This window comes from Eucalyptus grandis, chromosome 10 (assembly GCF_016545825.1).
Source record: "Eucalyptus grandis isolate ANBG69807.140 chromosome 10, ASM1654582v1, whole genome shotgun sequence".
Classification (NCBI taxonomy): Eukaryota; Viridiplantae; Streptophyta; class Magnoliopsida; order Myrtales; family Myrtaceae; genus Eucalyptus; species Eucalyptus grandis.
In genome coordinates, this window is record NC_052621.1 from 13,876,824 (window position 1) to 13,904,738 (window position 27,915).

Genomic DNA, 27,915 nt, shown 5'->3' on the forward strand with positions numbered 1-27,915 from the left:
TTGATGAAAGCTGGATTGAAGCCATGTAAGAAGAGCTCAGACAGTTCAGCATCAACGATGTTTGGGAATTGATTCCTAAACCAAAAGGTAAATCTATTATTGGAACTAAATGGGTTTTCATGAACAATGTGGATGAGAAAGAAAAAAGTGGTCAGGAACAAAGCAAGACTTGTGGCCAAAGGATACATGCAAGAAGAAGGGATAGACTATGACGAGACCTATGCACCAGTAGCGAAGTTAGAATCAATTAGATTATTACTTGCTTTTGCTTACTATAAATATTTCAGATTATTCCAAATGAATGTAAAAAGTGCATTCCTAAATGAATTCATCCAAGAAGAAGTCTACGTGGAACAACCACCTAGTTTTGAAAATCCAAGAAAGCTAGACTCAATCTACAGACTAAAAGAGGCCCTATATGAATTGAAGCAAGCACCTCGAGCATGGTATGAAATGTTAAGTAATTTCCTAACTCAAAATGGTTTTTTTTTTTTAAAGGAAAGGTAGATACTACTTTGTTAATTAAAAGAGAAGGTAAAGATTTTCTACTTATTCAAATTTATGTTGATGATATTATATTTGGATCAACTAATGAAAATCTATGCAAGAAGTTCTCTAGATGCATGCAGGATGAATTCGAGATGAGCATGATGGGTGAATTAACTTTCTTTCTGAGATTACAAGTTAAACAATCAAAAAAATGTATCTTCATTCACCAAGAGAAGTATGGAAAAGACTTCATTAAGAAATTTGGATTGGAGAATTGCACAAAGATAGAGACACCTATGTCAAGTTCTTCAAAGCTGGACAAAGATGAAGGAGGAAAAAGTGTAGACCAAAAGCTTTACAGGAGCATTATTGGTTCACTTCTTTATCTTATTGCATCTAGACCTGACATTTTGTTTAGTGTTTGTATCTGTGCTAGATTCCAATCAAATCCCAAAGAATCTCATTTAAGTGCCGCAAAGCGTATCATCAAATACGTTGCAACTACTCCAAAGTTAGGTCTGTGGTATCCCAAAGAATGAGACTTTACTCTCCTTGGATATTTAGACGCAGATTTAGCTGGATGTAAAATTGACAGAAATAGTACTTCTGGTACATGTCAACTACTTGGCAACAAGCTGGTATCTTGGTTTTCAAGAAAACAGAGTACCGTAGCTCTTTCAATAGCTGAAGCAGAATATATGGCTCTTGGAAGTTGCTGCTCTCAAATCTTGTGGATAAAGTAACAGCTAAGAGACTTTGGTATTGAAGAATCATTCACCAAGATCAAATGTGACAACACCAGTGCCATCAATCTAACAAAGAATCCAATACTGCATTCAAAGGCAAAGCATATAGGGATTCGACATCACTTCATTAGAGATCATGTTCAAAATGGAGAAGTAATGATTCGGTTCATTGACTCGAAGAATCAGTTAGCAGACATATTTACAAAGCCACCAAATAAAAGCTTATTTGAGTCTATTCGCACCAGACTGAACATCATATATTCTACCGAGTAAAGTCTGAAGGTGTTCAGACTCAGAATGTCCAGAAGTAAAGTCTGTAAGTTAATACTTTCTAAATGCATGTGATTTTATATTAGGATGGAATTTTTGAAAAGGTACGTTGGTTGATTGAATCGTCACTTGCCTATTTTATTTTTAAGAATTAATCTTTTTCGAGGTTTGAATTTATGGCAGTTTTTCATTTTCGAAAAAGGTAGTTTTTACTTTTTCCTTTGTGACATTTCATATACCTCGTTTCACCTATTATATATACCACGATTTTCATCTTCTCCATTTACACTCACTCAAACCCTAGAATAGAAAATTCTACTTTCTCACTAGTTTAATCCAAAAAGCTCTCACCTTTTTCACGAGTGTGTTCGATAACTTCCCCAAGAAAGTGACAATGTCTTCTCAAATGAAGTCTTCTAGGATCGCAAGCAGGAGACCACATCGTATGCAAGAGGGTCCTACCCACTTTGAATGATTGGCAGCAAGGACATTTGCCAACTTTCCTAGTGATCCATGGTTTGGTACGTTTAATCAACCTGAAGGGAAAGACGATGATGAAAGGATGTTCATGAATTTTTAGCCTAGGATGGGCATTGCTGCTAGTGTTCGTGGTGAGGGAGCAAGTGTATTCCACTCTAAGGACCACAGGAAGACCTACTCGAAACTGCTGAAGAGAGGGGTTATGAACCCTAGAAGTGTGGATTTGGAATTTCTTGATTCGTTGGAAGTAAGACTGAGGGAGAAGTTCGCACTCCTTCAACTCGAACGTTTTTGCGTTGAGACAATTGTTGCCTACCCAGAACTCACAGCTTACTTCTATTCAAATCTATCTTTTTTGGATATGAATAGATTTTCTTTTACTATTAGGGACAAAGATTTTGTGGTCGATGTGGACACATTAGCTGATTTAATTGGTGTGGAAAGAAAGAGTTTCCAACCAATTAGTGTCTGTTAGTCATGCTACTCTAGAACTTGTTCGGGACAGATTTGCTGAAGGCAAAATTTCCTACTCTAGGATGAATGCCTCCAATATCTTACTTCACAATATCGTGATCAACTGCATCAGGTCCAAATCAACATCAAAGACTGATGTCTCTCACTTGGAAGCGAAGTTGATGTACACCATCAACATTGGTTACAAGTTCTCACTACCTCACACTATCCTCATGCACATGTACAAGACAGTTGTGAAGGACAAGGGTCAACTCCCTTACTCTGCGCTAATCACTCGACTCTTCAAACACTTCAAAATTCACATTCCCGCATCTCTGTGTGTTAGAACCATTGCTCCAATGGTGATTGGACTGAAAATGGTTTCAAAGATGCATTTGAAGGAACTGAACAAAGTTTTGGAGCACATGAAGGAGAAGTCCCCTATCAAAGCAAAACAAGACTCTGCAGCAACAAAGAGAAAAAGCAAGGAGCCCATGAGCACTCCAATGAAGAAGAGGAGAGCCCTTATCTTGTAGGACGAAAAAGATGAGGACGAGATCACTATCTCCGCCTTTGTTTTAAGGAATTTATGAAGTTTTGTTAGCTTTCAGGAGCAAGAGGACAAAGAGACAAGAGAAAGAGAAGAGAGATGAAGAAAAAGAAGGAAGGAGAATAGAGGAAGAAGAGAGAGGAAGAGAAGAAGAAGAGAATGAATAGAGAGGAAGAGAAGAAGAAGAAGAAGAAAAGGGTCAAGATGACTCTTTTGAGCCGACATTTGTTGTATCCTTGTCCAATGACTTGGAGAAAACAAAGAGTGGAACTGTAGGAGAAGGAAGAGCAAAACATCACTTCGGTGTTGAAGCAGAGTAAGAGCAGGAAGGAGAGTTCTTTTCTCCACCTGAAGGCACAGAAACAGGGGGAGCTGCTAAAAAAAGAGGTACTTCTTCGCCTGTCTTTACTAGTGATGTTAGTAAATCTCCAGTAGATCCAGAGGATGTGTATGTTTCTCAATACCCTGAAGAAGATGTTGAGGCATCCACTCTCAGTCTTGGTGATCGAACTGTTGATGTTCCCTCACATCTCAAGACTCCTAGAACTGATTCAGCTAGACCTAGTGCTGCACCAGAACAAACAGCAGACTTTTCAAGACTGCTAGATATCCTTTTAGATTTGAAAAAACAACAATATGGTTTAGAGTTTGAGAAAAAGGACCTTAAGAAAGCTTTCCAGGCTACTTCAGTTTCTTTGCAAGAACAGCTACAAGCCCTGAAGACTCAAATGCAAGAAACTATAAAGAGTGAAGATTTAGAGCAACTGAATGAGACTATAAGAAAGCTTGAGGAGACTGTCAAGTCTATGGGGGAGTTCCAGCTCGTTCGTATCCCAAAGCAGCTATGATTTTTTAACCCAACTGTTCTTATGGTTATTCTCCACTTTTTGCTATTAACAAAAAGGGGGACAGGTTGTGCAGATTTGACCTGACTTAACTTTTTGGCACTTTTTGTTTGGTTTGGACTTTGGTAATTTTGGTTTTGGTTTTGGACTATTATATTTGGACTTTTGACGGTTGCTTGATTTTGAATTCTTTTGACGTGTGCATTAACTAAGCTTGTGATATTGATTACGGATGGATAGTTATCTTATCTTACAGGATTAACATATTTTTTGTGGTTGCAGAATCGATGCTATCCAGGTCCTAATCAACTTATTTTTATAAGATATCATGTATTGCTTATGTGTTGTTTTGCAGGAAAAAGGTTTTCAAATCTACAGGAAAGTTTTGTCACCATGAAAAATGGGAAGATTGTTGGAAAAAACTCATTTACTGTTTTGAAGTTGACAAAACGTTTATGGAAGTTTAGTTTGAAGACTTGCAGACTCAAGTGTTATAGTCTAAAGAATTTCAGACTCTTCTGTCAAATTTTGAAGACCGCCAGACATAAGATTCAAAGTCTGCCCTCACTGACAGTTTCCAGACCGAAGAATGAAGACTTATCTAAATGACGGATTATCTTTGAGGATTCGATTCGAATGGTTTTTGGAAGACCTTATGGCTGGTTATAGCATCTACATGATTGATTATTCTTATTGGAATTTACTCCGATTTGAAGATCTTTTGAAAGGCGAGTAAACTTGGAAGGTTCTACTTATGGAAACCAAAGATCTTGATTGTATGGGCGAACAGGATTGCCGGGCTTTCATCACAATCATCTAACGACTCGAGATCACCTTAATTGATTCTATCCAACGGGTTGATTGGAAGAATTCCTTTGGTAAGTTCCAACAGTCATGAAGGCATGAAGGAGTATTTAAGGTGGACTCTCCAGTTGTTCGAAAGAGTGCATGAAAAAACAATTTCAAAGTCTGAGGCTTTTTTGTTCCTTGCTCTTTCATTCATCGAGCTCAAAGTTAAATCCAGCCAGTGGGCTGTCAACGCGGGAGAGTGGACGTAGGCTTGATTTAAGTCGAACCACTATAAACTTTGTGTTCCAATTCTTTTTCCTTGAACTCTTTACTTTTATCCGTAGCTTTATATGATTGTTTAAAGCTATTTACGTCCTTAGTTCATTATCTCCAAAAGGAATTTACTTTTACTAAGACTTGTGAAAAATTTTACACCTATTCACCCCCCCTCTAGGTGTTTGCACTAGCCCTTTCATGGCCATCCACCCCCGGTCCCAGCTCGTCCAGCTCGTCGTCTCGCCACCTCAGCCGCACCAACCAGCCACCTCAGTCCAGCTCAGTCCAGAACTGATCATTCCAACTGGGCCGTGAGCCTAGCAAGGCTTTTTCAGCCCCTTCCAGCCCTCCGTTGGAGACGTCGTAGGCCCAAGATTTCACCGCTGTCGTCCCGCCGTCGCCGTGAACCCATTTGCTCTCCAATCCGGTGAGTTAGCATCCTAATCTCTAATTAGGGGGTTAATTACACTTAGTAGGATTAGTTTAAGTTAATTATGGATTAGGGATTAGTTTAAGTTAATTAAGGATTAAGGGTGGTAAGTTCATGTAACTAGGTTAGTTAGGATTAGTTGGTTAGGCCAATTGGTTAGTTAGGTGGTTAATTAGGGTATTTAGTTAATTTAATTTGATAATGTAGTTAGCTTTGTAAATTAGTTTAATTAGCTTAAGTAGAGTAGCTCGGTTAGCTTATGTAGATTAATTAAGTGGTTTAATTTAAATAATTTGCAATTTATTTAATTAATTATTAATTAGCGTAAATTATATCGGGATAGCCGGTTTGTAGAATTTTACGCTGATCGTCATGAATGCATTGATTTGTGAAATTGAGTGTTAAATTATGCAATTGGGTGCTTAGTGATGATTTTTAATTATTATTGCAAAAATATGATTTTATGGTATTAATTAGAAAAATATTGGTTGTCGGGTTTTGATGCCAAAAATATTTTAAGTACTAAATAAAATCGTGGAATTTTCAAATGGGAGAATATCACGCATTATGGTTCGATTTGACTGTGTGACCACGCACAATTATTTTACCGGGTATTTTTAATACGAAAAAAATTGGTCAAGTCCATTATTTGAAATGGGAGTATTTGAGTGCAAAATACGATATTCTTGACCGAGCATGGATGTGCATATGAGCGCTATCGGAACCCATCACCCAATGAAAGTCTGGGAGGTGATGCCTGATTAAGTTCAAATGCCCTTGACAATGGATGCTAGTCGCAGTGGAGGCTAGGCCGATGCTCCTTCGAGAATGCCATCTAGATGTAGGCGTTGCCATGCCCGACGAAGCGGGATGACACCCAGTTATGCCAGATGACCGCCGATTGATGAGTTGGTTGTGGCTGTTAGGTCTTAAATAATTAGGACACGCTTGAGTGATTGAAATAGCCACGCCTAATTATGGGACAAAATTGTGTGACACGAAATGGGACGTGTCATAACGATTTGACCTTATAATCGGGACTCCTGTGAATATTTGATGAATGAGTTGAAGTGTTTCAATTATTGATTACGCTTGCCACATTTATATATGTTATATGAGATGTACTAATGTGTAGGGAGGTACTAAGGCGAGGTAAGTCCTATATGGTGCATGTTTAGGCTGCTTCTATGTGAATTCTCGTCCTAATTGAGGTTTAAGGTGTAAACTCGCAAAGACTTTGTCTTACCCCATCGTGGTTTAAATTTTTACAAGTCCTTAGACGGAGGTGCGTCCCGTTCGTTTTGGGTAGCCACGAGAGGCTGACACCGAGCGTACGATTCTCCCTATCCACGGGACCGACTGGACCCGTGAGCTCGTCGTTATCACCATTTAGGTCGATGAGGGCCTACCTCAATTGGTACCTCATTGTTTCAAAGCGTGGCTCCGCCACGGGCCTAACGAGGTTCGGGAGGGCCCCTTGGATGGTTTTAATGGACCTACCATCGATTTTAAGTATGTTGAGGTACTCGACCCCATCATGGATGCCGATATTTTAGCAGATAACGAGGCGGACCAAGGGCCCAAGACTGAAAAGCCCGTAGTAAAGGTAGCTGACCTTCTTGACATCAACATCCCAGACAATGTCGTGGTAGACCTAGAACCCAAGTAGGTAGGGTCTGGGGTAAAGTTAGCTTGGTAACTGCTTTTTAGGTCTAGATCTTTTGTGTAAAACTTTGTATAACTAACTTGGTTCGTTTATAAAATTTGTTTTGTGTTAATTGGCTGTCCTGCTTCTACTATCCCATGTGTTTGTTTGTTGTCTGGAGTTTATTAGTTCGCTTCCGCATGTGCATAAAATAAAAAGGGTTGGCGACGCGTCCTGGAACATCGCAATTTTATCGACCATCGAAAGATGTTCGCGCGCTCGAGATTCGGGGCATGACAGTATAGAAAGTAGAGCTTAGAGTAATTTCTTCACAATCAATTCACTCATCTACTAATAATATTGAGTTTGAAGAATCTGAAAAGGAACAGTATTCTATTGCTAGCGATAGACCCAGAAGGACAGTGAAGCCTCCACAAAAATATGGTTTTCAGATTTTGTTGCTTATGCTCTTTTCATTGCAAAGTCAATAGAGTTCAGTGAGCCTAAAACCTATAAAGAAGCCATCTCTTCAAAAGATTAAGCAAAGTGGTTGGTTGCTTTGAATGAAGAGGCGGAATCTCTTAAAAAGAATCACACTTGGGAGGTTGTCAAGCCACCAAAAGAAAAGAAAATTGTGAGTTGTAAATGGGGTTTCAAAAGAAAAGAACGTACTCCTAGAGTTCAAGACATCATATTCAAAGCTTATCTAGTTGCTAAAGGCTATCGTCAGATTGAGAGAATTGATTTTAATGATGTGTTCTCACATGTCGTTAAACACAGCTCTATTCGGGTTTTTCTTGCGTTAGTTATTATGCATGATTTAGAGTTGGAAAAACTCAATGTGAAAACAACTTTCTTGCATGGTGAACTTGAAGAGGAAATCTATATGGCTTAACCAAAGGATTTTCAATTTGAAGGTAAGGAAGATCACGTTTGTCTATTGAAAAAGCCTATATCTGGCTTGAAGCAATCACCTAAACAGCGGTATAAAAGGTTTGATTCGTTTCAATGCAAATTGGCTATTGTAGGAGCAAATGTGATAGCTGTGTATATTTGTGCGAACTTCCAAGTGGCTCTTTTATTTATTAGTTATTATATGTTGATTGCGGCAAAAGATAAATTTGATCTATAGAATTTGAAGGCACAGTTGAGCGTTGAATTTAAGATGAAGGTTTCAGGTGCAGTGAGGAAAATCCTAGGCATGGCAATTTGACGAGATCGAAAAAGGGGAAAATTATACCTCTTCCAAAAAAGCTACATCGAGAAGGTGTTAGATCATTTTGGTATGAAATATGCCAAGCCAGTAAGTACTCCTCTTACTATTCATTTTAGATTATCAGCTAATTTATGTCAACAAATAGATAAGGACATAAAATATATGTCAAATATTCCATACTCTAATGCAATTGGTAGCCTTTGTACGCCATGGTTTGTACTTAACCCGATATTTCACATGTTATTAGCATGGGAAGTAGATATTTATCATGCCTAGGCAAAGTTCATTGGCAAGTTATGAAGTGGATTTTGAAACATTTGAAGGTTACTTCTGATTTTGGTTTTGAGTTTGGGAAAACTGACGACATTTTGATAAGATATGTTGATTATGATCATGTTGGTGACCTCGATAAGAGAAGGTCTTTGACCAGGTACATCTTTACTATTGGAGGTTGTGCAGTGTGACATCCTGATTTTCAGGTTCTGTTTTCGATTGAATAAGTTGGGCTTTTCATCGACGTGCCTATAGTTCTTTTCCCTGAGCTGATCACTCACGGGATAATTAGCCTATCAGGTGAAGCCGTTAAGAAATCTAAACGCCATAGACTTGAGAATTCAACCAGAAATCGACTACTTGACCTTGTAGTACTCAACTCCGTCACCCTCCGAGACTGACCATAACGTACTGGAGGGGCCGCAATCTAAGGACCTGGAAAAATTGAGTCCACGACGGGGTGAGAAAATGTCTCAGCAAGTTCACCCCTTAAACCTCGACTAGAAGGAAATACGCCTAAAGGCAGTCTATACACACAAAATAGAGTAGCCGGCAGGGTCACCAAGCCAGAGACTGTCTTAGAAAATCGAGGAGACTACAACGGTTACCGCTACCACCACCAATGGGTCAGAATAGAGGGTTTGCGCCGCAGATTGCATAACAGAGTGGACCAAACAAACCTCCAGCGCAAGGATGAGTGTACGCCATCACTAGAGGACAAGTAGAGGACTCGCTTGATGTAATCACAGGTATGGTTTCGTTGAATGACCACGCTGCTTATGCTTTATTTGATCCTAGCGCGACTCATTCGTTTATAGTTGAGCAATTTGTTAAGCTAGTGGTCTTGAGTTGTTAGAGTTAGTGGTTAGCATATCTATACCGTTAAAGGATAAGGTGTTAGCTGCAGTGGGTTGTCCTAGTTGCAAGTTAGTGATTGGTGAGCGAGAGGGGAAGATAAATTTGATATTTAGTCATGTATGATTTCGATGTGATAATTGGCATAGACTGGCTAACCAAGCAACGAGCTAAGATGGATTGATATCGTAAAGTGATTCAGTTTAACCCGTTAACAGGTGAAAGTTTCGAGTTTATTGGGAGTCAAGGAGGACTCGCGATTACCTTAATCTCGTCGCTTGAGGCAACCCATTTGTTAGACGGGGGTTGTCAAGGTTACTTGGTGACTATCATGGATACGACAATTGAGGAGCTGAAGATTGAGGACATCGATGTAGTGCAAGAGTTTCCAAATGTGTTTCCAAAGGAATTGCTAGGCCTACCACCAGAGAAGGGGATGGAGTTTGTGATTGAGTTAGCCCCTCGGAATTGAGCCAATCTCTAAGGCTCCTTACTGGATGGCGTTGTCTGAGTTGAAGGAACTGAAGGTGCAGATACAGGAGTTGTTGGATAAGGGATTCATACGTCCCAGTGCATCACCTTGGGGAGCACCAATTCGGTTCGTGAAGAAAAAAGATGGTTCGTTGCACCTGTGCATCGACTATCGTCAACTCAATCAGGTGACAATCAATAACAAGTACCCATTACCGAGGATCGACGACTTGTTTGACCAATTGCAAGGAGCGTCGATATTCTCTAAGATCGACTTGAGGACAGGGTATCATCAGCTGAGGATCAAAAAGGAGGACATACCGAAGTCAGCATTTCGGACTTGTTACGGCCATTATGAGTTCACTGTAATGCCGTTTGGTTTGACAAATGCCCCAGCTGCTTTCATGGATCTGATGAACCGAGTTTTCAAAGAGTATCTGGATCAGTTTATGATCGTGTTCATCGATAATATCCTGGTGTACTCGAGAAGTCCTGAGGAGCACGAAAGGCATTTGAGGATAGTGCTTTAGACACCAAGGAATCATGAGCTGTACGCCATGTTAAGTAAATGCGAGTCTTGGTTGACTCGTGTGGCATTCCTAGGTAACGTGATTTCAGGCGAAGGAATCTCCGTGGACCCGACCAAGATCGAAGTAGTTATCAACTGGCCAAGACCGACGATACTGACAGAGATCAAAAACTTTTTGGGTTTGGTAAGGTATTACAGAAGGTTTGTGGAAGGGTTTTTTAACGCTAGCTTCGCCATTGACTGGACTATTGAAGAAGGAAGAGAAATTCATGTGGACAAATAAGTGCGAGCATAGTTTCCAAGAGCTTAAGTAGAAGCTGACTACCGCACCTGTGTTAACGGTTCCATCTGACCCTAGAGGATATGAAATCTATAATGATGCTTCATTAAGAGGACTAGGTTTTGTGTTAATGCAGCATGTCAGGGTTGTTGCATATGCGTATCATCAGTTGAGACCTCATGAGTTGAACTACCCGACGCATGACTTAGAACTCACAGCGATCATTTTCGCTCTGAAGATTTTGAGACATTATTTGTGCGGAGAAATATTCTAGATCTTTACAGATCATCAAAGTCTCAAGTATTTATTCTCTCAAAAGGAGTTGAATATGAGACAGCGTCGCTAGATGGAACTTATGAAGGACTATGATTGTGACATTCTGTATCATCTTGAAAAGGCGAATAAAGTCGCAAATGTGTTGAGTCAGAAGTCTTCAGTTGCGCAGATGATGGTTAAGGAATGGATTTTACTTGAGAGAGCTCGAGATTCATTTTTCAAGTTTGAGGTAGGCCACCTTTCAAAACTTATGGCCACCCTCAGAATTGAGCCAGAAGTGCGGATAAAATCAAGACGCTTCAGCCGATAGACCTAGACCTGCAAAAGGATACCAAAAAGAGAAAGGCTGACTTTCAGATTTCTGAAGATGGAACACTAAGGTTCCGAGGACAATTGTGTGTACCTGACGATGCAGAGCTTAAGGAAGAGATTTTGTCAGAAACTCATCGTAGTAGTTACAGCATTCATCCAGGTAGTACAAAGATGTATTAGAATCTGCGTCAACACTATTGGTGGTCCAATATGAAGGCAGACATCGCCAAGCTTGTCGCCAAGTGTTTGACATGTCAGCAAGTGAAGGCACAGCATTGTAAGCCAGAAGAACTTCTACAACCTCTCGAGATTCCCAAGTGGAAATGGGAACACATCACAATGGATTTTGTGACAGGCTTACCAAGGAGTCAGAGGGGTAATGATTCCATTTGGGTAGTGGTTGACAGACTGAAAAAGTCGGCACATTTCATCGCCGTACGAAATGACCTTACTTTGGAAATATATGCAGAGTTATGCGTGCATCAGATAGTTCGTCTGCATGAAGTGTCAGTGACGATTACATCAAACCGAGACTCAACGTTCATGGTTGTCTTTTAGAAAGTTTGTAAACTACTTTGGGAACGAAGCTGCAGTACAGTAAGACCTATCATCCTTAGATGAATGGCTAGTATGAGAGGACGATTCAAACCCTCGAAGACATGCTGCGAGCTTGCGTGTTGGATTTCAAAGGAAGCTAGGAGGAACAACTTCATCTTATCGAGTTCACCTACAACAATAGCTACCAGCAAAGCATTCAGATGGCACCTTTTGAAGCATTGTATGGCAGAGCGTGCAGAATGCCAGTGTATTGGGATGAGGTCGGAGAACGAAAGATCACAGGCCTAGAGTTGGTTCAGCAGTCAGTGGATGGAATTGCCGTTAACAGAGACAGATTAAAGACCGCTCAGAGCCACCAAAAAAGCTATATTGATAAGCGTCAAAGACCATTGGAATTCCAAGTTGGTGAGCACGTCTTTCTGAAGGTGTCACCGATGAGGGGTACTTTGCACTTTGGCAAGAAGGGAAAACTAAGCCCGAGATACGTAGGTCCCTTCAAAATTTTGGAAATGATAGGGACTCTAGCGTATCGTCTTGCATTGCCGCTAAGGTTGGCGCAAGTGCATGACCGCTTTTCACGTGTCGATGTTGAGAAAGTATGAGTTTGACCCGACCCACGTGCTGAATTTTGAAGAATTAGACGTGAACGACATGGTGTCATACGTGAAAAGACCAGTTCAGATTGTAGATTGAAAGGAGCAAATTTTGCACACCAAGACAATTCCGTTAGTTAAAGTAGTCTAGCAACACCACGGCACTGAAGGAGTAACCTGGGAAAGTGAAGATTCGATGAGATGACAATACCCCCACCTTTTTGTTTAAAGATTTGTAATCATTTAAATTTTGAGGACGAAATTTTCATAAGATGTGAAGAGTTGTACCATCCTGATTTTCAGGTTCTGTTTTCAATTGAATAAGTTGGGCTTTTCATCGACGTGCCTATAGTTCTTTTCCCTAAGCTGATCACGCATGAGATAACTAGTCTATCAGGTGAAGCCATTAAGAAATCTAAACGCAATAAACTTGAGAATTCGACCAGAAATCGACTACTCGATCGCGCTAATCTGCAAGGGTCATTACGGCACCGTCAAAATCAATTAGAGACCGGAGATAGGTCGATTCGACAGAGGTATGTGATTAGTGTGTGGGTGATTCCACCTGATTGTAAAATTTCTGTCGAACGGCACTAAACCGATTTTTCTGTTATTTCTGTACCCTATGCCCATATTTGAAACCTCAAGATTTTCATGACAATTGAAAGTCGCTAATGTGTCGAAGATGTACAATGTGGCTCGAAAATAATTGATCACGGGTCAAATGCGCTAAAAAAAATTCCTAAAAGCTACTCGGTAGGTTAAGTCACGCTAAAATTGCACCCGATTGAAATTATCCGTGAAATTGAACCTGATTTCAGAAATTTAAAGTTTTGTCATGTCATGATTCATTTTAGGAACATCAACTCAACCTTCGAAGACATTTCGGCAAATCGGGATTTTCGGCGAAAAATCAAGTTTAGGCATTTTTGGATCAAGAAAATTAGAGGGCCGTTTTTTGTTGCATTTTTGCCGTCAAGTTGGTTCAATTAACAAGGAAAAATCATGAGATGGACGATGGCACCTTGGCTGATTTTATGGGCTCCAATTTGAGCACAATTGGAGATGAATTGAATTCAATTTGGAGGGAAATGTGTCAAAATTCGTAGGTCCAAGGAGGCAACAACTTTTGAACCTCTTTAATGGCTTCTAAGGGAAGATTGGTGAGGGAAAGTGCTCAAGGGATAGGGCTGAAGGTGGTGGGGCATGGAACTTGAGTGAAATGGGATATTTAGCTTGACTTTATGGCTTGGTGGTCCCCCCTCTTCAGCAGCTCACTCCTTCTTCCTCCCTTGGCTTGCTTTCTCCATTTGTGTGCTAGTAGAGAGCTCAAATTCCAGAGAGAACCGGAGAAATTCCCCCCCCTTGCCGTCGACCGCCTGCCTGAAGCCACCGGACCCGTCGCGAGCCAGCCGCTCGCCTGTGAGCTCGATCCGCACGTCCCTTGCCGTCCCACCTCCTGCTTGGGCTCAAGCTGCCGTCAAGCCTTCGTCTAGCTAGCTGAGCCATGTTCGTCGCTGTTCTAGCCGCCGTCCACCTTCGCCATCACTCGCTTGGTCCGCCGCTGCAGCCCGCCATCTCGCCTAGCTGTTTCAACCCAAGCCGAGCCCCAACCAGCCCTCCATCGGCCCTTAGATAGAGGCCGAAGCTCAGCCTAGCTGAGAGCTTCTAGGCCCATTTTAAGGTCCGTCTGGACCTCCGTTGGCGTCGCCGCAAGCTTGGTTCTCGCCTGCCTTGGCATTACCATCGTCGTGAACTCATCAAATCGCAAAACCGGTGAGTTTACTTGCTAAAGTTTGCTTAGGGAGTTAATAATGCTTAAGGGTTGATTAAGTTTGGCTAATTATGGATTAGGTGGTTAGTTAGTTTAGATTAGTGATTTAATTGTTTAATTATGCATTTTAGGTGGTTAGATTTGATTAATTAAGGGCTAGATAGAATGTACTATTTATCTAGATAGATACATTAATTTTCTCGGCCCGTTTAGGTGGTTAGATTAGTATTTCCGGCCTAGGTTAGCATTTAATGTATTTAAATTGCATTATTTAATTAATTTTGCTATTTATTTTATTATTTAATATTTATTTTGGAAATTATACCGGGATAGTCGATGACCGGAATTTCATGCTGATTGCAATAATGTGCTTAGTTTTAACAATTAAATGTTAATTTGTGCAAATTGAGTGGTGATTGTAATTTTGAGTTATTATTTCAAAATTGTAAAATTTTGGTATTTAATTAGAAAATACTGGGCATCGGTTTTTAACGCCAAAAATGTTTTTAGGTACTATATTAAATAGTGGAATTTTTGAAAAAGAAGATATCGCATTTTGGCTCAAATTGACCGTGTACCCACACATGATTATTTTTATCGGGTGTTTTTAATACGAATAAAATAGGCCAAGTTCATTTATTTAATTGAGGTATTTAAGTGCAAAGCACAATGTCATTGGCCAGGATTAATTGATCGTGTGATGGCTAGGTAAACCCGTCCTCGACATGCGTCGGTAGGACGTTGCCCATATATGCGATGCCCCTAGACAACGGAAGCTAATCGCAGTAAATTTTGGACCGATGCTCCTTCGGGAATGATGTTCCCGATGTGTGTTGGTGGATGTTGCCATGCTCAAAAGAGTGAGACGAAGGCTGGCTACACCAAAAGACCGATGTGCGTCGGTATATTGTGCCTGTGCGAGCAGTAATCGAATTAGAACGTGTGATTGATTGAAATTGACGCGTCGGATTATGGGAAAAAACTTTGTGGCACGGTATGGGACATGTCATAACGATTTGGTCTTATAATCGGGACATTTGTGATTGATTGAGATCGATTGATTGATGGATCAATTGTATTAATTGAGATCGATTGATTAATTGACTGATGAATTGATTGATTGAGTAAATGAATTGTACTAACATGAAGGAGGGAACTGAGGCAAGGTAAGTCCTCTGTTTTGTGTGTATAGACTACCTTTAGGCGTATTTCCTTCCTAGTCGGAGTTTAGAGGGCGAACTTGCTGAGGCATTGTCTCACCCCGTCGTGGGCTCAATCTTTTCAAGTCCTTAGATGGCGGCCCATTTGGTACATTATGGTCAGCCTCAAAGGGTGACAGAGCTGAGTATTGTCTTTCCTGTTCCTGGGAGTCATTGGGTCTATGAGCTCTTGGTGACCATCGTCTGGGTTGATGAAGGCCTACCACAGAGGGTACCTCATCGATTTAAAGCATGGTTTCGTCACAGGCTCAATGGATACCGAGTCGGTCCCCTTCAGATTTTGAGATTCCAGCTGTGGTGGTAGACGCTGCTCTAGGCGAGGGTGCAACTGACCCTCTTGATGGGGCTGTGGAGGACCCAGAACCCCCAGAGGCTTCGGAGATTTCGAATGGGGATTCATGTGCCTAGATGGCTTGACGGATTATCTTTTTGGAGTAGGCTTTTGGTTGTAGACTTTTGTATATAAACTGGTGTGTTTATAAAAGTGTCTTGGTTGTGAAATTGTTGTTCTGCTTTTCTATCCCATGTTGGTTGTTGTCAGGGGTTATCGTTTCGTTTCCACATGTGAAATAAAATGAATGGGTCAGCGACGCATCCTATGACATTGCAATTTTATCGACCACCGAGGGATGTGCTTGCACTCAAGGTTCGGGGCGTGACATGTAGTTAGTTAGAAAGCTATTTGGCAACATACAGTTGCTTTGTCTGCTACAGAAGTAGAATATATGGCTATTGCAAAAGCAGTTAAACATGCCATATGGTTAAGAGGCTTATTTGAAGAGCTTAGTGTGGATCATGATGTGACTATTGTCCATTGTGATAGTCAGAGTATTATACATCTTACTAAAGATCAGATGTATCATGAGAGAACAAAGCACATTAATGTATGGTATCATTTTATTCGAGACATTCTTGCTAATGATTATATTAAGGTCTTGAAGATTGGTATAGAAAACAATCCAGTTGATATGTTGATGAAGCCTTTGCCTATTGCCAAATCCAAGCAATGCTTGGATTTGATTAATGTTTGTTGCAACTGGGTTTTACTCTAATGGGAGAAGAAAATTGTTTGTTATTATTCTTACCTTTCACCCAAAAAAAAAATTTGTTTGTTATTTATGTAGAATTCAAGCCAAGGTGGAGATTTGTTGAGTATGTCATTTTCTTTTTTATGGGCTTGGGCCAACGTTAGGGCTTAAGGGCGATATAAATATTGATTTTACGCAAGCTATTAGGTTAAGAAGTTGAGACAAAAAAAGTCTTCTCTTTCTAGAGCCACCTTTTTCTGTAATCCTCGAAATTTTATAGTGGATTTTGCTTCTCATCCTCCCGTGATTTTTCCTACAAGGGTTTCTTCATAAATCTAGTGTTATTTTATTTTTCTCACTTTCAATTTCATTAATGTTCCCGCATCTGCCATAATATCTACAAGCTAGAGATTGTGGGTATAGCAACTTGATTACACTACATTTCTCTAATGCCCTATCGGTACTGTTCTTTTATTAAAAAAAAATATTTGGCAGACAGTTTAAATCCATTTTATTACTTCATAATATGTGAGGTGACCATGGAGGTGCACAAATGACCAATTTAACACCCAATAAAGCAATAAATAAATTGCAAGACTCATTCATAACAACCAAACCATCTACAATGTTAGCTCTAAATCACATCAACAACTTTAAATATGATTTATAATTAACAAGTAGTCACTCAATCTTTTAGGGGTTTTCGCTTATTTAATGAAGCCTAAAAACTACATGCTATGCGTACAAAAGGTCAATACTAACACGACAGACAACATACAATTAAATACACCTAATCATGCAAAATTATATGTCATGTGAAATTAGTTAAATGACCTAATCTAATGACGAAATTAAATGCAACTATCCTAACATGTCACGCATTTTGATTTAAATGATCCTAAACATGGAATCTACAACATGGCGTGCGATATGCAAACTAATCCTACGTGTCATGTGCATGATATTTTTGTGTTTTCTCTTTAACTAAAAATTGAAATTAAAATTACCTCATATTTAAACATGCAATCTATTATAAAACAAGTAATATTTTGACAAGAATCAAATCCAATTCAAATATATTTTTGGCTTTTCTTTTCAAGGAAAGCAATCAAACAATGGATGGAAATTTAATTAAATAATGCAATCCACAATCTTATGTTATTTATCTAAATAAAGACACAAAATAAACCGATGATTGTATCCAAGTAGTTATGGATATTGTTAGAAGGTTATCTCTTCAAATTTGGAAACGGGTAAATCAACAACTGTATCCAAATAGTTACGGATATGATTAAAGATACTCAAGGTATGTTGTTAAGTTAGGCAAGTTTCCTAACTTGAGGAGGCATCTTAGGATTTTGTGGATATTACATTATTTAAGTAAGTATCCAACAGAATATACCTAATATCTAATGGAATATACCTAATATCTAACATAATAAATCAATCCATTCAAATAAGGCGGTTAAATATTCAAAATCTACTAAAGATATGCATCTTGAATTTTATTTTTCAAATTTGAACCAAGGGCAATCGGATCGGGATTGCAACCAACTCCTTGAAGCGGCACGATGACGAGTGGCGGCAAGCCTGTACGGCGACAATGGCAATACAACGGGACAGTGAGCTTGGGTAGTAGGGACGTTGAGCTCGCAATGGCGGATTGGCACAGCAGCAGGGATGCGATCGGGGATCAGCACGTGTAAGGCTCGACGGCAGCAGCAAGCGGCGGCAGCAGCTGGTGGCTGATGGCCAAAGGACGGTCGACTAGAGAGCTCGCGGAGAGGACCCACGGCAAAGGATCTCCACGGTAGTTGTCGTGGTGGGATCTCAAAAAGGCTCTATGAGACCTGAAAACGGCTCGAAGAACTGACAGCGGCGTCAACTTTTGGCTTTTTCCTCTTGGAGCTTGGACCAAAGAAATAGTGCGCTCCCAATTTCAATTTCCAGCACTTGAACTCCCTTCAGCAATAAAACAAATTTTCGCCCTTTGCTCTTCAGTCTTGTCTTCTTGCGTCAATAATTTTTGCCCTTGATGCACACGCGAGTGATCGTTAAGATTTTTACATCGGCTCATCGGAAATTGTTGGGACCGCCTGGAACAAGGACGCTGCTCGCGGTTGGATCATTAGTGGAAATTCGTTAGAGCTTGTGTCTGGTCCTCAGTCCCAAGCTCAACAAGGTCGGTCCTCTATTCCAAAAATTGAGACCAACATTGTGTGGGTTGGTCCCTGGGTTAGGTGCTAGACCGGCTCAATTCGGATCGTACTCACCTCTAGTATTGTTAGAAGTATAATGTGCAATTATACTGTCAAACATGAATTATATACAAAATAATAGTCAATCTAGCATTGAATAAATTAAAAAAAAAAACCAAAGGAAAAACAGAGATGTCATGACTTACAAGGGAAAACATGGCAATCGTGTTCATTAGATAAGATTCATTTGTGAGAAAATTATTATTTTTTTCTTTTTGCAAGGAAAAGAGCACACACTTTGCCCGTAGAAAAAAACAATAAAATCTATAAAAACAAAACCCAAGACTTACAAGAGGCTTCACAACTGCACTTCAGACATTGACAACTTATTATCATAAAGCGTCACACATTTAACAGTGTTCTGAACATCAACCAAGCTCAATGTAGTGGCTTCATTCCTTCGCGAGAATATGCAAATTGATCACCTCAAAGTAAATCAGACGCTAGTTCAGAACTTCAGACGGTAAACAACCAGAATACCAAACCAAAGCAAAAACTTGATGTAATGCAAATCCAGTCCCTAACCTTTAGCACTAAACCTGATCAACAACAAAGAGAAATCTGAAAAATCACGATGAACGCTGTTTCCGCGTGATGCCAACTCTGAAATTCAAGGCTTCCAAGAATGCCGTTGGAAAAATCTAAGATCTATTAGTCTAGGCCATTTATAGCTGATGTTTCAGCTATAGGCATTGGATTGGTCACTTAAAGGAAATTCAATGTTTTATTTGGATTACGACTGCTTTGCATCGAGCCTTCCTTATGAGATTAGGTAGAGGAAGCGCCACTACGAAGCATTTGCTTTGCTAGGCTCAGGCTATGGCTTTAATCCAATACGAGTGAACAATTGCAACGCCTTGGTTGGGGATAATATAATGTCAAGCTAAGGAGGGATGCTTTTACGGAACAAAAGAATTATTAATCTCACAAATATTTAATTATTTACAGTTTCTTGACTACAATTGTCTGCCTCTTTTTGGACTCGGTTCACTAGTTTTGAAGGCCACTTTAGCAAAGATGATTAACTACTGTATAAGTTTGGTAAATTTACAGTTTCCTGACTACAATTGTTTGCCTCTTTTCGTTGAACGACCATGCTGTTTATGTTTTATTCAACCATGGCATGACTCATTCTTTTATTGCTGAGCAATATGTTAAGCTAATAAAATTAAGTCATGAGTTGCTGGAGTCAATGGTTAGCATTTCTACACCATTAAAGGATAAGATGTTGTCTGCATTGGGTTGTTCTGGTTGCAAGTTAGCGATTAGTGAGTGAGAAGTGAAAATAGACTTGTTAGTCCTAGCCATATATGACTTTGATTTGATAATTGGTATGAACTGGCTCACCAAGCAACGAGCTAAAATGGACTATTATCATAAAACGATTCAGTTTAACCCATTAGAGAGTGAAAGCTTCGAGTTTGTCGGGAAACAAGGAGGACCCTCGATTACCTTGGTCTCCTCGCTTGAGGCAACCCGTTTGTTAAACGGGGGTTGTCAACGTTACCTGGCAACTATCATTGATACGATAGTTGAGGAGCTGAAGATCGAAAATATTTCGGTAGTGCAAGAATTTCTAGATGCATTTCCAAAAGAATAGCCAGGATTACCGCTAGGGAGAGAAATTGAGTTCATGATTGAATTAGTACCTAGGACCGAGCCAATCTCTAAGACTCCTTACCGGATGGCATTATCGGAGTTGAAGGAACTGAAGGTGCAGATGCAGGAATTGTTGGATAAGGGATTTATACGTCTCAGTGCATCACCTTAGGGAGCCCCAGTTATGTTCATAAAGAAGAAGGATGCTTCGTTTAAATGAACTAGGCTTTTCATCGACGCGCCTATGGTCCTTTTCTCTGAGCTGATCACTCACAAGATAACTAATCTATCAGGTGAAACCGTTAAAGGATATAAACGCGACAGACTTGAGAATTCGATCAGAAATCGACAGCTCAACCATGCTAATCAGCAAGGGTCAATACGGCACTGTTATAATCGATTAGATATCAGAGATAGGTTAATTCGATAGAAGCACGTAATTAAATTGTAGGTGATTCCACCTAATTGCAAAATTCACATCGAACGACACTAAATCGACTTTTTTGTCGATTCTGTACCCAGTACTCGTAATTGAAACCTTGAGATTTTTACGATAATCGAGAGTCGCTAATGAGTTGAAGATGCACAAACATGGATCGAAATGATCGACCATGGGTCAAACGCGTTAAAATTTCCTAAAAGCTACCGGTAGGTTAGGTCACGCTAAAATTGCGTCTAATCGAAATTAACCACAAAATTGAGCTCGGTTTCGGGAATCGAAAGTTCTAGCGTGTCACAATTTATTTTTAGGACATCGTCTGATCCTTTGGAGAATTTTTGGCGAGCCCGGATTTTTGACGGTAAATCAAAATTTGGCAAATTAAATTCAAGAAATTCGGAGGGCTACTTTTATGTAGATTATTGGCCTTCAAAAGGGATGGGTTGGTGATGGAAATGGTGAAAGTTGGTTTAGGCTGCTACCATGGCATTTTGGGCTATCAATTTGACTTGATTTAGTGAGGAATTGGATGGAAATTGGATGGAAATTCGTAGGTCTGCTGGGCTGTTGCTTTTTGGCCTTCAATTTGGCTTGTTTGAGAAGTTTAGGAGACAAAAATTGGCTGCTAGATAAGGCTTGAACTTTGGGGGCTTGTTCATCATCACATTGATATTTTCGCAAGCCATAGGATTAGCTCAAGGCTTGACTTCCTCTCCCCCTTGTCCCCTCGTCCCCCTCTCTTCCTTCTTGTCCCCTCCTCCCTCCTTGGTGTGCGACCAAATGCCCCTCCCCTTGCAGAACACTCCTTCTTCTTCTACACTTCATCTTCTCCATTTTTCATTCCCTCTTTGTGTGTTGCTGCCATCCCTTGCACCAAATAGCTAGCCAAGCTGCCCAGTCCAGCAGAGCCGCTCAACTACCCGCCTACTCGATCCGCCACCCCCCGTTCACATCTCTACCATCCCCGAGCTCGCTGGTCCAGCTCGCCCGTTCACCGGTTCGGCCGCTTGACCGACAGCTTGACCGAACCATCTGCAAGCTGCCATCGTCCACCTAGCCCCGTCCATCCCAGCAGTGCCGCTCGCCACTAACCCAAGCCAAACCACCTCAACCCCTCAGTCCAGAACCAGTCCTTCCAGCTCCAAGCCGTGTGTTGCAAGGCGTTTTTTAGCCTCCTCCGGGCCTCCTTTGGAGTCGTCATAGGCCCAGGTCTTGGTCGCCGTCGCGTCGCCGTCATCGTGGACCCGTTTTCACGCTAAACCGGTGAGTTAGCATCCTAATCTCTTATTAGTGGGTTAATTATGCTTAATATGATTAGTTTAGGTTAATTAGGATTAGGGTGATTAGTTTGTATAATTAGTTATTTGGTTAGTTAGTTGGATTAATTAGGTGGTTAGATAGATTAGTGGATTAGCCTAATTAGTGTAATGTACTTATCTTAGTTAGATTAATTTAATTAGTTCAATTAGGTGGTTATATTAGCTTATGTAGAGTAACTAAGGGTTTAATTTAAATAATTTACAATTTATTTAATTAAATGTAATTTATTTAATTAATTATTAATTAACGTAAATTATACCGGGATAGCCGGTTGTCAGAATTTTACACTAATCATCATGGTTGCGTTGATTTGTGAAATTGAGTGCTTGGTGATGATTTTTGAATTATTATTTCAAAAATATGAATTTTTGGTATTTAATTAGAAAAATATCAGGTGTCGGTTTTTGACGCCAAAAAGGTTTTATGTACTATATAAAATTTTGGAATTTTGAAAAGAGAGTATATCACGTTTTATGGTTCGATTTGACTGTGTGACCACACACAATTATTTTACCGAGTGTTTTAAATATGAAGAAAATTGGCCAAGTCCATTATTTGAAATAGAAGTATTTAAGTGCAAAGTGCAATGTTCTTGGCCGGACATGGATGTGCGTGTGATCGCTATGAGAACCCATCACCCGATGAAAGTCGGGGGCAATGCTCCTATATGGAATGCCCCACATCAACTGATGCCAGTTGCAGTGGAGGCTGAGCCGATGCTCCTTCGGGAATGCCGTCTAGATGTAGATCTTGTTGTGCCCGATGAAGCAGGACGACACCCGGTTATGCCGGATGACCGCCGACTGTTGAATTGGCCATGCTCATTGGGTCGTAATTAATTAAGACATGCTTGAGTGATTGATATAACCGCTCATGATTATGAGATGAAATTATGTGGCACGAAATGGGACGTGTCATAACGAGTTGGCATTATAATCAGGACCCCTATGATTGATTGATATATGATATGAGGTGTTCCAATTAATAGTTTACGCTTGCTACGTTTATATATGTTATATGAGAAGTACTAATGTGTAGGGAGGTGGTAAGGCGAGGTAAGTTTTATATGGTGCATGTGTAGGTTGCCTCTAGGTGAATTCTCGTCCTAATTGGGGTTTAGGGTGTAGACTCGCTAAGATTTATCTCACCCCATCGCGATTTAAAATTTTACAAGTCCTTAGATGGAAGTTCTACCAATTCGTTTTGGGTGGCCGCGAGAGGCCGAGACTCAGCTGTGACACCCCGAACCCTTCGCAGGTCGTCACCAGTGCCAATGTTACTCCTAATTACCTTTCTGCTTTGAAGAAGATGCGTCCTAATTCATAGACACATTTTTTTTTAAAACAAAACGGTCCCAGCGCGACTCATTAGCGGAAGCAAATTAAAACATCACCGTCTCTCCCCCTACCAACCATGATACAAATACACACCACTAATCACCATAATTTTTTTATAAACAAGCCACGACACTTTATTTACATATATTTTCAAGATGGGACTACTCTTGGGTCGGTACATCAAAAAGGAAAAGCTAGGACTCAGCCATGTCCAGCCTAAAACCTCAAAAAGAAACCTCAACCCTCAACATCACACGTGCAACAATCCCCATCATAAGTGTCGGCTAACTATCCCCAAAAAGAAACAACCCCTACTCGTCACACACAGGCCTCACACCCAGTCCGGTGCGTCAGGCGGCGGCGGTGGCAGCATCCCTCTCATCACCCCATCGCGGCGAACGTGGACAGAAACAAACTCTTGGACAATCGGGCCCCCAGCCAGGCCTATGTCGTACGAGACAAAACAGCGCACACGTATGTAGGTGAGTCTAGGCACGGAAGGACAGCTGAACTCCTCACACTCTACCTCGACGTCGGACGGTAACCCATAAAATGCACCACGCGTGACGGCAAGAAGCGGCATATTGCTAATCTGAAATGTGGGTCCCCAAAGGGGTGAGTACAACCACTCAGCAGATAGGGAAATCCAATAACAACTCAATGCATCATACAATCATGCATGCATTGCAGGCGCTACTTACCTTGAAGCCATGCACATACTATCATGTATCATCATATCAATTTATAACACATACATGTGTATCATCATCGTATCATACATGTCATCATCATCATCATCATCATCATCATCATCATCATCATCATCTCATTACACATGCCATATCATATGTCATCATCATTATCATCATCATGCATATCATCATGCATATCATATCATGGGTGATCATCATTATTTCACATCACATATCATCATCATCATCATCATCATCATCATCATCATATCATGGGTGATCATCATTATTTCACATCACATATCATCATCATCATCATCATCATCATCATCATGCATATCATCATGCATATCATATCATGGGTGATCATCGTTATTTCACATCACATATCATCATCATCATCATCATCATGCATATCATCATGCATATCATATCATATCATGGGTGATCATCGTTATTTCACATCACATATCATCATCATCATCATCATGCATATCATCATGCATATCATCTCATGGGTGATCATCATTATTTCACATCACATATCATCATCATTATCATCATGCATATCATCATGCATATCATATCATGGTTTAATTTCCACTTTTAGCTTTCAATTTGATCACCACATCACCCATTTCTCAAATCATCAATTTCATCATCCCCTCGGGCAAAGACCTCCGAGGCTTCCGGCATTCGCCTCCCAGCCACGGCATCCGGCCCCCCACATTCCGGGCATCTTGCATCTCAACTAGCATCACGAGGCATTCCCTTCGGGCAGAAACCTTCGACAAGGCTTCCGGCATTTACACTCCCTGGCCGGGCATCCCGCACCCCAATCCTAGCATCGCGAGGCATTCCCTTCGGGCAAAGACCTCCAACAGGGCTTCTGGCCCCCCACATTCCGGGCATCCTGAATCTCCCAGGGAATCCGGCAATGCATCTCTATACATTCCGGCCTCATCCTCCACCACGACCACTTCCTCACTTATCATTATCCACATTTACCATTATTTTGATCACAATTTAACATGGCATATGGCGTGACATCAAAACAAGTCATACTTGGCACACATGCATCACAATTCAATGTCATACATACACCAATATCTCATTATACATGCAACAATGTATAATTATTTATTAATAAATTCAATGGAATTTATGGCCAATAAAATAATCCATTTTATTTTATTTTATTATTTATTTATTTATTTATTTTCAATAAATAAATATTAAATTCAATATCTATAAATTCCCGAAATTATAAAAATTCAAGCAGTCATTAAACAAACCAATAGGATGACAATTTCATGCAAAATTCATGGCCAAATTGAATTTCACACAATTTCACAATTTCCACAAAACAGCACATAATATTCGGATAAAACCAGAATGCACAGTTTCCGAAGAAATTCGATTAAAATATCCATATGGCCTCCAAAACTTACGAACTTTTACAGAATGATAGCCAAGACATTTTCGTACAACTTTCATGAAGAACTCCAAACCAGATTATTTTTAGATTATTTTATACAACCTCACGAAGCTTCTGGATCCATTACCGCATCGTCCAGTGTACACATCTTCGAAATATTGAGATTTCACCTACCTATTCTCTTTAGTTTCCTCTGAAATTTGGATATGTTATACATCAAGGTATCCTATACAAGTTTCATGAAGATATCTAAGTCAAATAACCAGAGTAGAGTCATCATTTAGGTCCTTGAAGTCTCGGGTATCTCGAAATACATCACCAGAATCATCTCCTTCAAGATCTAGTCGATTTACTAGGCTATACTTGTTCATTTCACTTCAAATTTTAGTATGTTGTATTTTAAGATGTCTCCTACAACTTTTATGAAGAAACCGAAGTGATATTCTCAACAAAAACCAACATGCAACCACGAATCCAGCAAGAGGTCAGTAAAAACTCTCCAGATCTGAGGTCTCCGTATAATGAGACTTTAACCCCTCAAATCTCCATCAGTTTTCACGAAATTTCAGTATGTTTAAGTTCAAGATGTTAGATACAACTCTCATGAAGAAATCGAAGCCAAAATCGGACTCTAAACACACATGCAAGCTCAAACAAGTTACTGACTCACACGATCCAAGCACAAACAGTCACACCATTCACACACAACTCATCCATGCTTCGGTTTTTCTCATCTAACACCCAAAAATTCAACATGCAAACAACACACAAGCATGCAAGAGAAGCTAGAGGACTCCCACTTGCCTCTAGGATGGACGGTCGACGGCGTAGGGCAGCGAACACGGCGGACGGACGGCGATTCCCTCCTCCTTTCTCTCTCGGCCGCTCCTCCTCTCTCGCACAACTCTCTCTCTCTCTCGCACACCTCTCTCTCTCTCTCTCTCTCTCTCTCTCTCTCTCCTTGGGCGAGCAAAATGGCCAGCCACCCTCTCTCTCTTCCTTCTTATACCCCCAAATCCTCATGATTAACAATCATTACTTGCCTACAAACCAACCAATGCATGGCTTTCCCCCTTGCCACTTGTCATATTGAATTTTTTTTTTTTTTGAATTTGGGCTTGGGCTTTTTGGGCTTGGGCTTTTTGGGCTTGGGCCATCCGGCCACTTCTTGGGCCTCCTCTAGGGCTGGTCGACAGCCTACTTGGGCCGCCCATCTTGGCCCATTAAAGGCTTAGGCCAATGGGCCTAAGGCCCATTCCAAAAATTAACCTTCTATAAATATTTTTCAATTTCAATTTTCATCTTGGCCAAAGTCTTGGGGCATCTTGGTTATTGAAATTTAATTTATAAAGTACATGGCCAAGCATAAATTATTAATCTATCAAATTTAAATTTCCACACTCATATGCACAAATCATCTAATTAAAGACTAAGGGCTAAAGCATAAGCCGTGGAAATTTTTATCACCTAATTAGAAACTTTAACACACCTTATGGCTTGGCTTTGAATTTTGGGATGCCACATCAGCGTACTATTCTCCCTATCCACAGGTCTATTTGGACTCGTGAGCTCGTCGTTACCATGATCTGGGCCCGATGAGAGCCTACCTTAGTTGGTACCTCATCGATTCAAAGCGTGATACCACGATCTTGACGGGGTTGGGGAGGGCCCCTTGGATAGTTTTGACGGGCCTACCATCGATGATGAGTATGTGGAGGAACTCGACCCTACCATGCACGCCAATATTTTGGCTGATATCGAGGCGAACCAGTTGCCTAAGGCTGATGAGCCCGAAGTAGAGGAGGTAGCTAATCCTCTAGACCTCGACATCCCTGACAGTGTCGTAGTAGACCCAGATCTCAAGTAGGTAGGGTCTGGGGTAGGGTTTGCCATTCTGCTTCTTCTATCCCATGTGCCGGTTTGTTGTCTGAAGATTGTTAATTCGCTTTCGCATGTGTATAAAATAAAATGGGTCGACGACGTGTTCTAGGAACGTCGCAATTCTATCGACCACCGAGGGATGTGTACGCGCTCGAGGTTCGGGGTGTAACACTAACACTACTACACTGACTGAGGAATATAACAAATTAAAGAAGAAGAATGCTGGCCCGAAGAAAGGAAAACTGGAAAGAGGAAGAACTACAGCAATGGAGGAAGACTTCCCCCAACAGGAACAAAATATCAGGATGCAAGGTTAAGAGAATTGAAACTTTTAATTCTAAAGTTTGAAGAATGTTTTCCGATCAAATATATTTGATTTTGTGAACAACATTGTGTAATCATTTAGAGGTTGAGAGTGTGTGAGAAGTTATTCACATGAGCTTGAATATTTATTACTCAAATCTTGTAACTTTTGATTAGTTTTTAATGGTGTAATCCAACCAATAGGCTGTTAATGCGGTAAAGTGGATATAGGCTTGCAAAAGCCAAACCACTATAATTTTTAGTGTGCAATTCTCTATCCCTAACTCTCT